The sequence below is a fragment of the Myxine glutinosa genome, chromosome 10 (assembly GCF_964187855.1).
Source record: "Myxine glutinosa chromosome 10, kmMyxGlut1.1, whole genome shotgun sequence".
NCBI classification, from domain to species: domain Eukaryota; kingdom Metazoa; phylum Chordata; class Myxini; order Myxiniformes; family Myxinidae; genus Myxine; species Myxine glutinosa.
In genome coordinates, this window is record NC_136270.1 from 123,345,206 (window position 1) to 123,358,061 (window position 12,856).

Below are 12,856 nucleotides of genomic sequence, written 5' to 3' on the forward strand. Positions count from 1 at the left end.
CGCCGGATATGCGCAGCCACTTACCGGACGTGAGGTGAGATGCGCCTCAGCACGAAGAAGAACCAGTCGCGACCTCCGAGCGCTGTGACACCTCCCTGCATCTACTTGACCGTACTGTATCCTGTCCCTGAGCCAAGAGTGCACCTTGAGCCATCGACTACCTGCCTTCCTTGCCATCAATCCCCGGGTGAGTCAGTTTTGTCCCGTTTATCTGTCGTCTGTCGGGGTTACTATTAAGACCGTAATTAAGTGCCTATCTTTCTATGCTGTCTCTCTCATCCTGTAATCTAAACGTTCCGAACTAATATAACCTCCTCCGGAGGCCTTGAGAACTGTACCCCTGGTGTCGTGTCATTTAACCTAGCCGTTGTGTCCTTTCCTTCATTGATCTAGCGTAGCGCGACTCGGCCAACGTTCGAGTATAATCGGGTAACTGGTGCGAACACGGCGGCCATTCCGCTCGGCCCATCATAACATCTAAGTCGTGTCCGTAACAACTGGTGTCAGGAGTGTCGGATTCGGACCTGGGACTAAATTCATTTAGCCCAAATTTTGGAACAGCAATTGTACCATTAGGGTAACAATTGGTGTCGAGGAGTGGGATTCGATCCGGAGCGCGTTTTACGCGCTCGAAATTATAACGGCGAAATTTGATTGTGTTTTACAAAATATAAAAACCCGAATTTTGAAAGTCGCGCTATGGCAGACCAAGTCGGCTGGGGTCCGGTAGAGGAGAGTGAGGCAGGGTCGATCCAGGACCAAGTTGAGGGACATGAGGAGAGCGAAGCAGTGAGGGTGGCAGACGCACAAAATAGCGTCGTTGCGCCCGACGTTGCGGGCGCGCAAAATGGCGCCTCGCAAGAGCGCGCGGTAGCCAAGCCCGCTGTATCAACGGGCTTTAACATGCAGCCGATTGACATGCAGGCCCTCATTGCGCAGCTACAGGCAGCTGTACAGATGAGTATGGGGAGCCAAATTGAGCGATTGGGTGAGCGGTTGGGAAACCAAATTGTGGGAATGAGGGCTGATAGTGAGCGATTAGAGGGCCAAATGGGGGCAATGAGGGACGAAGCGAGGGGTACCGGTGAGGGGTTAGACAAGAAATTTGGGAAGTTAGACAATAATTTTGAGGAGTTAGACAAGAAATTAGGGAAGTTAGACAATAATTTTGAGGAGTTAGACAAGAAATTTGGGAAGTTAGACAATAATTTTGAGGAGTTAGACAAGAAATTTGGGAAGTTAGACAATAATTTTGAGGGGTTAGACAACGGGATAAAAGAGGTGAGAAATGGGTTAATGGGGGTAGAAAACAGAATGGCCGCTCAAGAGAATCAAATGGAAGGGATGCAAAAGGGGTTAGAGGGGTTAGAAAACAGGATGGAAGGCAAATTGAGGGACATGAGGGACCAAGCGGAAAGGGAAGTTAAACAAATGGGGCAGCAGATAGAGGGGGTCAGAATGGGGGTAGAGACCAAACTGGATGCTCACAGGGAGGAAATGGAGCAGATGAGGGTGGCATCTGGGCAGGAGATGCAAGTGATGGGAGAGGGGATCAGAAGAGGTGTGAGTGAGGAGGTCGGAGGAGTGCGCGAGGAGGTGAGGCACTGTAAGGAGCACATGGAGAAGGAGGTGAGAAAGGGGACTGTAAAGTTACAAGGGGGCATAGAGGACCTGACGCAGGAGGTGGAGCAGCTGACGGTGGGACAGACGGAGTTAGTGGAGCAGGTTCAAAGGAACACTGCGGTATTAGGAGGTTTAAAAGCGACACAGAAAGAACTAAAAGATGACTTGGTAGCGACGAAGAGGGAATGTCAGATGGTACGTGAGGGACTGACAACGAGGCTGGACGAGGTGATAGAGGTAATGGAGACGAAGGACCGGCAGGTGAGGACGCACATGGAAACGGTCAAGGTAGCCTTAGAGGATGAGCTTGAGGAGACGTACCGGGGAATAAAAGAGGTGAAGCAGAAATTAGAAGAAGTGGAAGAAGGGGTGAGCGAAATTAAGAAGCGACGGAGAGGGGATAAGAAAGAGATAAAAGAGGAGATAAAAGAATTGGTCCAAAGTCTGTGTTTGGATCGTGATGATGTGCTCATTAACCGGATGAGGGATTCGCAGGTGATGGAGGAGAAGCGAAGAGGAAGAGGACCCGGTGTAAGTGGTGACCAATATGGTCGTGCGTATGATGCGCCAGGTGATTTAAGAAGCTTGGGGGTCGAGATGGACCCGGGTGTTCGTGAGAGGCCGTTGGTGAGGTGTGCGACAGGTCTGGTGTGCGAAAAAGGAGGTGTGCGAGAAAGTCCGACTCTGGGGTGTGTGAGGAAAAAGTGCGTGCCAAGGAGTGAGGGTGCTGGCGAGAATGAGTCGGTCGTAGCGCGTGTGCGAGGGAGCACATGGAAGCGCGGTGTGGTAAGTGTTACAGAGGGTGTGACGGGAGAGTGTGCGCAAGAGTGTGCGCGAGAAAGGTGTGTGACGGACGGGTGCATGGGGAAAGAGTGCGCTGTCAAAGGCAAGGAAGAATGCACACCTGTGGTGAGTGTTACAGAGGGTGTAACGGGAGAGTGTGTGCGAGAAAGGTGTGTGACGGACAGGTGCATGAGGAAAGAGTGCGCTGTCAAGAGTAAGGGTGAGTGCGCTGTCAAGAATGGAGGTGAGAGTAGTGAGAGTGACAAGGAGAGTGAGTTGGTTGTGACAGGTGAGCGAGGATGTACACCTGGGATGGAAGGATGCACACCTGGAATGGTAGAGCGTGAGTGGGAATGCACGCTGGAGTTGGTGGTGAGGCACGTGGTTGGGTGTGCGAATGAGAGCACACCTGTGATTGTCACAGAGGAGGTGACAGAGGAGGGGGCGCGAAGAGGTGTGTTGGTGAGGTGTGCGACCAACGAATGTGTGCCAAAGTGTTCGGTGGTCAGGTGTGTGACCAAGGCTGTGAGTGGAATGAGGGTACCTGGGTGTGTAAGGAAAGGTACGAGGAGCATGGGAACGGCTGGATGTGTGAGCAAGGAACGGGCTGCGGGGTGTAAGCATGCAGGTGAAGCATCGACGATAACCGGTTTAGCGGTTAGGTCGACTTTTAGCCGAATCGGGCCCTCGGTGCGTGCCGGGCCTCGCGTGGGACGGCCGCGTCCAGGCTCCACTAGGTGGAGCGGGCAGCTGGATAGGAAGGGTCGTCATGGCGACCACTTTTTGTTGAGGCATTCCGGCAGGTCGAGATCGAGCCATGGGATGGCTCCATGCCGAGATGGTGCGTGGGGTCTCGGACCGGGTAAGCCCCCGTCCCTGCCCCGAATGCGGGACGTATCCAGCCGCTGGCACCAAACAACCCGCATTCATTGCTCGGCTTTACGAAGCCGGGCTTTGGACAGGAATTGGCGCACCAAGAGGCATTAGTGAGTAGACTGTGTGATGAGGTTAGTGTTTTGGCCCCAAAATTAGAGAAAAACAAAATTTGATGATTGGCAAGGGATTGGCAGTAGTGATTGGCAGATGATGGGTAGTGATTGGCAAATTTTTGATTTATTGAAATTTGATGTGCAAAATTGGTAGTGAGCGATGGGCCCGGTGGGTAAGGGTGGCGTCCCTGCCACCCTTCCCATGGTGGGGCAAATGCGCTATAGTTTATGGGGTGTATGGCAGTGAAAACTAGCCCGGGTGGGTTAGGTTATATTGTAGGGATCTAGCGAAGATGACATTAGGTGACGTTAAGGTTTAGTTAGTGACTGATACCTGTAGTGGGGACGCAGGTAGTTTAGTGTGGATGATAATGACGTGGGAGCGCAATAGTTTAAAGGGACGACTGGGAAGCGCAAGTTTCAGAAGGGAGTAGTTAGCTGAGATGATGCCGTGTGTGTGAGAATTGAACAGGTGTGATTGCACAGGTGTGCAACTGGACAGGTGTGTGGAGCAGTGTGTGAGTAGTGAGTGTGTGGATCAGCGCGAATGCGCTTGGGGAGAGAAGGGTGCAGGCGGCACCAAGAATGAGAGCACAGGTGTGCAAGTACAGGTGTGTGGAGAGAGTTGGAGTAAGTGGTACGGAGTGGTGTGCATGGTGCGAAGGTGTGGATGGGGGAAGAGTGGACCCCTTTCACGGATACCCGGGGCGGGTAGTGTAAGTGTTAGGTAGAGGGTATAGGTAAATTGTGGTTGGATATTGGCATTTGTGGTGCGGTTGCAGAATGGTGTTGTGGATGGGTGCATTAGTGTTGTGGAAATGGCTGGGCGTGTAGCCTGTTAGTGTGTGTCGTTGGTTGGGCACTCCACCACTGTGAGGATGTCGGCCAGGTGAGGCCGCAGGTGGGCTCTGGGAGCCGGTAGTTGTGAGTGGGTGCCTGAGGAATGAGGATCCCGGGTGTGGATCGGGCAGCCCAGTGCCAGAGAGGGCACCGAGTGGGGAGAGCGCCAGAGGGCCTTCCCCAGGTAGTTAGGTTAGGGTAAGGAGCAGGTAAGCTCGGAGGCAACTGCAGTGGTGGGGGTGTGCAGGTGGGTAGACCCGCTGGGAGAGGTACACGTCGCGGCCCAGAAATTGTGCGAGGGCACCGGGAGATGAATCGGGGGAGTGAGACCCCAAATTGAAAAGCACCACAGTTTGGTCAATGGGAATTGGTTTTTAGAACCCATAGTGTAAGAGGGCCAATGGTTTGGCCGGAGAAAGACCCCGGGTAGTGTAAAGTTGTTAAAGTCATTTAGGAAATAGTTAGGATTGATGAACCTGTCGCACCATACGCAGCCACTTACCTGTGGTGATGATGATGACTCCACACCTGTGTTTTCTTTGTTTTGTGTTGCAGGAAGTAAGGACTGCTGTTGGATTTGTGAGACGCATCACGACGTGGATGAGACATTGGGGTGATTCCATCTCTCCCTCCTTAGGAGGGACTGATGATGAATTGGTAATGACAAATTATGATGTTGAGTTGGAGATGGCAAATTGTGATGAGAGTTGGAAATGGCAAATTTGATTGGTTAGGAGGGAGAGAAGACGAATTTGGTTTATGGGAGGAACGGGGAAGACAGTAGGGACGTTTGTTGATTGGTAAAGTAGATGTTTATGGGTAGTGTTGTGTTTTGTGGATGCAGTAAGGGGTAAGGGAGGGGCCATGTAGGTTACCTGGTGGGGGGGGGGGCGTACGGTAGGAACGTACCTGTCTCACCTGGTTCCCATGTGCCCCTAGTGTGCATTACCTTGTATTGCGTGTACTTTTGCGCCCTTACCACCTTACTCACTTGTTTTCTTCTTTTGTCTCCCACCTCCGAGGATCTGGCTTTGGGGCAGAGAGAGAGGAGAGAGAGGTGCTGGCTCCGCAGTTGTGGGCCTGCACTTTCGCTGCTTGCTGCCGGGATCGATACACCATATGGACCGCAATGTTTGTGGCCACCCACCATGGACCGCAGTTCTTTTGCGGCCAAGCACCACCCGTGGATGGACCTATGGGTCAACGTGGCACCTATGCCATACAGGTGAACCACTAATAGTTGGCCACCAGACGGCCACAATCTAGAAATGGACGCGGTTGGCGCCTTTCTTTATTTTTAAAGAAGCCAGAAGGCCAAGTGCACCACACGAAGGCAAGACCAGCGGCAGAACATCGGCCGGCTGCGACACCACCGGTGATTTATAAACACTTTATTGGTGCACCGGATGGTGCTGATTGTACATGATGGGGTGGTGCTTTTGGTGCTTGGAAGGGGTGCTCTGCACATTATTAAAGGCCGTAAGGCCACAGAGCACTCGTGGGTTGGTGTATCGATGCTGGCATGCGTGCTCTCTCTCTATGCATAACATCTGCATGTGTTCCTCCAAAAAACAGGTCCTGGATCGTAGTGTAAATATCAGCGTAGTCTTGTGTAAATAATGCTCCCTACCGGCTGTGTGTTTAGTTTGCGAATTCTTTCCGCGATTTGGTTATCCTGTGGGTGTGTTTCTGTGAGGAGAAGGGTGCAACGTCGCAGGGGGACATATTTACTCATTTGTGAATATCTGTAAAACTGTCGCACTCAGGGTAGAGTTAATAGTAGAGGGAACTACATCTGAGTGCCACACTAAAATAGGTAAAAATTTATCGGGTCGGGACGCCCCGAGGGTAGAGAAGGGTGCAATGTTGCGGATATGGGATTTGGCCTCCATATCCGCTCGTAAATATTCCCCTATTTCCCCAATACTCCCCAACTATCCCCAATCCCCCATTCCCTAGTCCCATTGTCTGTAAACAACACTCTGTAGAACCGACCTTCCCCTTCTTCCCCCATTAAATGTCGTGCCCAGGTCCACCGCATCCCACGTAGACAACTATAGGACCTCTTGCTAGTTATTCTTAGTCTATGTCAGTTAAGGACTCGTTTCCATTAATTCTGACTCTTCGTTGCACCAGAATGTGATTGTATGGCACCAGTAGTGAGTTTAGGACCTCCCAATACCTCCCCCCAACCTCATCTCCGCATCCTCCCATCATCTCATGGAACAACAACAACTACAACCACAGCGGGGGCGGCGCGGCCGCGGTGCGGGGAGTGGGCGTCCTCACTCCGGCTCGGTTAGCCGCCATGGCCCATGTGCTCCAGGTTACGGGGTTACCACGAAGGGGCTGGCTGTCAGCTCCTCGTCAAGGGCGGAGCCCGGTAACCCCCCGCAGCCAATAAGAAGCGGCGGGCCGATTCCATCTGGGGCGGAGCTAACGAGCCGAGGGCGTGTCACTCCCCGCCGGATATGCGCAGCCACTTACCGGACGTGAGGTGAGATGCGCCTCAGCCACGAAGAAGAACCAGTCGCGACCTCCGAGCGCTGTGACACCTCCCTGCATCTACTTGACCGTACTGTATCCTGTCCCTGAGCCAAGAGTGCACCTTGAGCCATCGACTACCTGCCTTCCTTGCCATCAATCCCCGTGTGAGTCAGTTTTGTCCCGTTTATCTGTCGTCTGTCAGGGTTACTATTAAGACCGTAATTAAGTGCCTATCTTTCTATGCTGTCTCTCTCATCCCTGTAATCTAAACGTTCCGAACTAATATAACCTCCTCCGGAGGCCTTGAGAACTGTACCCCTGGTGTCGTGTCATTTAACCTAGCCGTTGTGTCCTTTCCTTCATTGATCTAGCGTAGCGCGACTCGGCCAACGTTCGAGTATAATCGGGTAACTGGTGCGAACACGGCGGCCATTCCGCTCGGCCCATCATAACATCTAAGTCGTGTCCGTAACAATATATATCTTATATATATTAAAGATTTAATATATTATATTAAAGATTTCGACAGCCTTCTTTCACCTGAAAAACATCGCCCGTCTCCGTCCATCCCTCTCCTCCACGGCTGCAGAAACCCTCATCCACGCCTTCATCACCTCCCGTCTTGACTACTGCAACAGCCTCCTCTATGGTTCGCCCTCAATAATCACCAATAAACTCCAATACATTCAGAACTCCACTGCCCGTCTACTCACCCATTCCCGGACCCGTGACCACATCACCCCCGTCCTTTACAAGCTTCACTGGCTCCCCATCCCCCAGAGAATCCAGTACAAAATCCTCCTCTTGACCTACAAAGCCTTCCATAACCTGGCCCCATCCTGACTGCCTCTCCAGACACACTCCCACCCGCAACCTCCGCTCTGCTGGTACCAACCTCCTGACCCCCCCCCATCCGGACCAAATTCAGATCCTGGGGGGACAGGGCCTTCTCCATCGCTGCTCCCACCCTCTGGAACTCACTACCTCACACCATCAGAGACTCCTCACTCACCACATTCAAAACATCACTCAAGACCCACCTGTTCAACACTGCATTCAACATTTAACCCACAGCATTTAACCCTGACTATCTCTTCTCCTTCTCCTTCCTTTTGCTTTGATTATTTACCTATTGATTTTTGTCTTTTTGCACTTGTTTTTTTGTAGTCAGTCAAAGCGCTTTGGGCTTCTTGAAAAGCGCTATATAAAATAAATGTATTATTGTAGCGGTTACCGCTGGATGTACATAATCGCCTTGCACCGGCCAGAACACGGCCAGACGCGCCTCTCCCGGGCATGCCCGAACTCACTGTTCCCGGGCACGCCCGAACCTCCCGGGCACGCCCGGTCTCGTCTTTCCCGGGCATGCCCGCTCTCGCCTTTCCAGGGCTCGCCCAGAGCGTCCGGGCATGCCCGCTATCGCCTTTCCAGGGCTCGCCCAGAGCGTCCGGGCATGCCCGCTATCGCCTTTCCAGGGCACGCCCAGAGCGTCCGGGCATGCCCGCTATCGCCTTTCCAGGGCTCGCCCAGAGCGTCCGGGCATGCCCGCTATCGCCTTTCCAGTGCTCGCCCAGAGCGCCCGGGCACGCCCAGCCTCGACTTGCCAGGCCGCAGCCAAACACGCCCGGGCAGGTCCAGACTCGCCTTTCCAAGGCTCGCCCTTGATACCCGGGCATGCCCGGTATAGCTTTTGCCGGGCAAACTTCCCGACATAAATGTGTATATATATTGTTGCCCGAAAAACGGGCTTGTCAGAATACCTGAGCTGTTTTGTTTCAATAAAGCAACTCGGACGAATTCCGTCTTTGGTCGCGTCAATTCTTTCGACTCGCGTTGGAGCGCAGTTCCTTCATTTGTGACCTACCGACATGGATACGGCAGTGACGCTTAAACTGCCTACCTTCTGGGAGACTCACGCGGCTGTTTGGTTCGCCCAGGCGGACTCCCAGTTCGCCCTGCGAGGCATCACCGCGGACGACACCCGCTTCCACCATGTTGTGGCGGCGCTCGGTTCCACCACCGCGGCCCGCGCCTTGAGCCTCCTCCAGCACCCGCCGGCTGCTGACAAATACGACGCGCTGAAGACGCTCCTCCTCGGCGCTTTCGCCCTCTCACCGGCAGCACGCGCACGGCGCCTGCTTGACCTGCCCGAGCTCGGCGACACGCGCCCGTCCGAGCGCATGGACTATATGCTCTCGTTGCTCGGCGAGCACTCTCCGGCATTCCTGTTCCGGGAGCTGTTCCTCCGTCAGCTGCCTAACCCGGTACGCCTCGCCCTGGCTGGCACGTTGATCACGGATTCCCGCGCCCTCGCCAGGGAAGCCGATAAGATCTCCTCGGCGGGCCAGCACATCGGCGCGGTTACCTGGAGCCCGCCGCCGTCCGAGGCGACGCCCGAGCGCCCTGCGCGGTTGGAGGCCGAACTGCCGGTGCAACTGGCGGCCGCCACGCCGCACCGCCCGCTTCCGACACGACGGCCGGGGCCTCCACCTGACCGGGCGTGGTGTTATTACCACGCCAGGTTCGGACACAAGGCTCGGACGTGCCGGCCCCCGTGCACTTTCGGCAGGTCGGGAAACGGCCGGGCCGGCGTTCATTCCCAGCCATGAGCGCCGGCCACTCGGGCAACTTGCTGTTTATTCGGGACAAAGCGTCTGGACGGCGTTTCCTGTGCGACACCGGCGCCCAACTGAGCGTCATACCTGCCTCCGAGCAGGACAGGCTGGACGCAGTTTGCGGCCCCTCTTTGGTCGCTGCTAATGGCTCGGCCATACGCACTTTCGGCCCACGCGTCGTCACCCTCTGCTTCGGCAGCCAGCGCTTTCAATGGACTTTTGTTACCGCCAGCGTCCCCGTGGCTTTGCTGGGCGCCGACTTCCTCTGCGCGCACGGGCTGCTGGTCGACGTCAAACGACGTCGCCTTGTCCACGCCGAGACCTTCAGCTCCCTGGCGTGCACAATGAGCAGCTCCGCGCCGACCGAACTGGCGTGCGCCCTCCCGGCAACGAACGAGTTCGCTCGCCTGCTCGTGGAATTCCCGGCCCTCACGCGGCCGACGTTTTCGGCCGTCGCGGTGCGGCACGGGATCGAGCACCACATACCCACTACGGGCCCGCCGGTCTATGCCAGGGCCCGCCGCCTCGACCCAGCCAAGCTCGCCGTGGCAAAGGCCGAATTCGACGCGTTGGAGCACCTCGGCATCGTGCGGCGCTCCGATAGCGCGTGGGCCTCGCCACTGCACATCGTGCCAAAGCCGGGGGGCGGATGGCGCCCGTGTGGCGACTACCGCCGTCTCAATGACGCTACCACCCCCAACAGGTACCCGATCCCGCATATTCAGGACTTTTCCGCCCGTTTGGCGGGACGGGTCATCTTTTCGAAAATTGACCTGATACGGGGCTACCACCAGGTACCTGTCCGGGCGGCCGACGTCCCGAAGACGGCCGTCATCACGCCGTTCGGCCTGTTCGAATTTTTGCGGATGCCGTTTGGCCTCAAGAACGCGGCCCAGGCGTTCCAGCGCTTGATGGACGGCGTGCTGCGCGACCTGCCGTTTCTTTTCGTCTATCTGGACGACATCCTCGTCGCCAGCACGTCCCGCACCGAGCACCTCCTCCACCTCCGAACACTGTTCCGTCGCCTCAGCGAGCACGGCTTAATTGTCAACCCGGTCAAATGCCACTTCGGCGCGACGACCGTTGACTTTTTGGGCCACCGCATCACCAAGACCGGGGCCGTGCCGCTGCCGACCAAGGTCGAGGCCATCACCACGTTCCCGCGTCCCCGTTCCATCAAGGCCCTCCAAGAGTTCCTCGGCATGGTGAATTTTTATCACCGATTCGTGCCCCGCGCTGCTCAGCTCATGCGGCCCCTTTACGAGGCCCTCCGGGGCAAGCCGGCCAAGCATGACATTGTTTGGTCCGCGGCCATGGACGCGGCCTTCGCCAGTGCCAAACGGGCCCTCGCCGACGCAACGCTGCTGGCTCACCCGGTGCTCAACGCGCCCATCGCCCTCACTACGGACGCCTCCAACTACGCGGTGGGCGCCGTCCATGAGCAATGGGTGGACGGGGTTTGGCAGCCACTCGCTTTTTTCAGCCGGCAACTCCGGCCGAACGAGTTAAACTACAGCACGTTCGACCGCGAGCTGCTCGGGCTATTCCTGGCCGTTCGCCATTTCCGACACCTCCTGGAGGGCCGCCCGTTCACGGCTTTCGTCGACCACAAGCCGTTGGTCTACGCAATGGCTAAGGTCACGGAGCCGTGGTCGGCCCGCCAGCAGCGCCACCTCTCCGCCGTGTCGGAGTTCACCACGGACATCCAGCACGTCGCCGGCAAAGACAACGCCGTGGCCGACTGCCTTTCGCGGGCCAGCGCGAACGCGGTCCACCTCGGCGTGGACTTCACGCTCATGGCGGCCGACCAGACCACCGACGCCTCGGTGCAGGCACTCCGCGTGGCGGACACGGGCCTCCGCCTGGCCGACATCCCCTTCGCGGGCACCGTCCTGCTCTGCGACGTCTCCCAGGGCCAGCCTCGCCCCATCGTGCCCGTTTCCTGGCAGCGCCGCATCTTCGCCTCCATCCACGGCCTTTCTCACCCGGGCCGGAAAGCTTCTCAGAAGCTGGTGTCGGCGCGTTTCGTCTGGCACGGCCTTCGACGAAACATCCGCGACTGGGCCAACGCCTGCACGGCCTGCCAGCGAGCCAAGGTCCACCGCCACACCCAGGCCCCGCTGGCACCTTTCGCCGTGCCTGAACGGCGTTTCGACCACGTCCACGTGGACCTGGTGGGTCCCCTGCCCCCCTCGCGGGGGTTCACCCACCTGCTCACCATGGTGGACAGGACCACCAGGTGGCCGGAGGCCGTGCCCCTCACCTCCACCACCACCGCCGACGTGGCGCAGGCGTTCATCGCCACCTGGGTCGCGCGCTTCGGCGCACCAGCGGACATCTCGTCCGACCGCGGCCCACAGTTCACGTCTGAGCTTTGGGGCGCGGTCGCCCGTTCGTTGGGGGTCACGCTGCACCGCACCACGGCCTACCACCCCCAAGCCAATGGGTTGTGCGAGCGGTTTCACCGCTCCATGAAGGCCGCACTCATGGCCGGCCTTCAGGACGACGGTTGGGCCAACCGGCTGCCGTGGGTCCTTTTGGGCCTTCGCACGGCCCCCAAGGAAGACCTCCAGGCGTCCGCCGCCGAGCTCGTCTACGGCCAGCCACTCCGCGTCCCGGGCGAATTCGTGCCTGACGCTACCAGTCCCTGGTCCGCCGCTCGCCAGCGCTCGGACCTCCAGGAGGCCGCCCGACGATTTGCCCCCGTGCCGACGTCCCGCCACGGTGGCCCCCAGTCCTACGTCCACCCGGCGCTTCGCACAGCGGAGTACGTCTTTGTGCGTCATGACGTGCACCGGGGGCCACTCCGGCCGCCGTACGACGGGCCCTTCCGGGTCCTGCGACGGGGCGACAAGTCTTTCATCGTCGACTTCGGCGGCCGGCCGGACCGGATTTCTGTGGACCGCCTCAAACGGCGCACATGGACGTCGACCGACCACCACGGTTGGCCCTTCCTCCGCGGCGAGGCCGCCCCCCGTCCACAGTTCCCCCCGCTCGACCACCCACCACCACGTCAGACCCCTCCCCACGACCCTCCAGGGGTCGCTTCGGCTCGGTCATCCGGACCCCCCTTAAATTGACCCTGCCGGTGCAGGTCGATTCTGGAGGGGCGTGTGTAGCGGTTACCGCTGGATGTACATAATCGCCTTGCACCGGCCAGAACACGGCCAGACGCGCCTCTCCCGGGCATGCCCGAACTCACTGTTCCCGGGCACGCCCGAACCTCCCGGGCACGCCCGGTCTCGTCTTTCCCGGGCATGCCCGCTCTCGCCTTTCCAGGGCTCGCCCAGAGCGTCCGGGCATGCCCGCTATCGCCTTTCCAGGGCTCGCCCAGAGCGTCCGGGCATGCCCGCTATCGCCTTTCCAGGGCACGCCCAGAGCGTCCGGGCATGCCCGCTATCGCCTTTCCAGGGCACGCCCAGAGCGTCCGGGCATGCCCGCTATCGCCTTTCCAGGGCTCGCCCAGAGCGTCCGGGCATGCCCGCTATCGCCTTTCCAGTGCTCGCCCAGAGCGCCCGG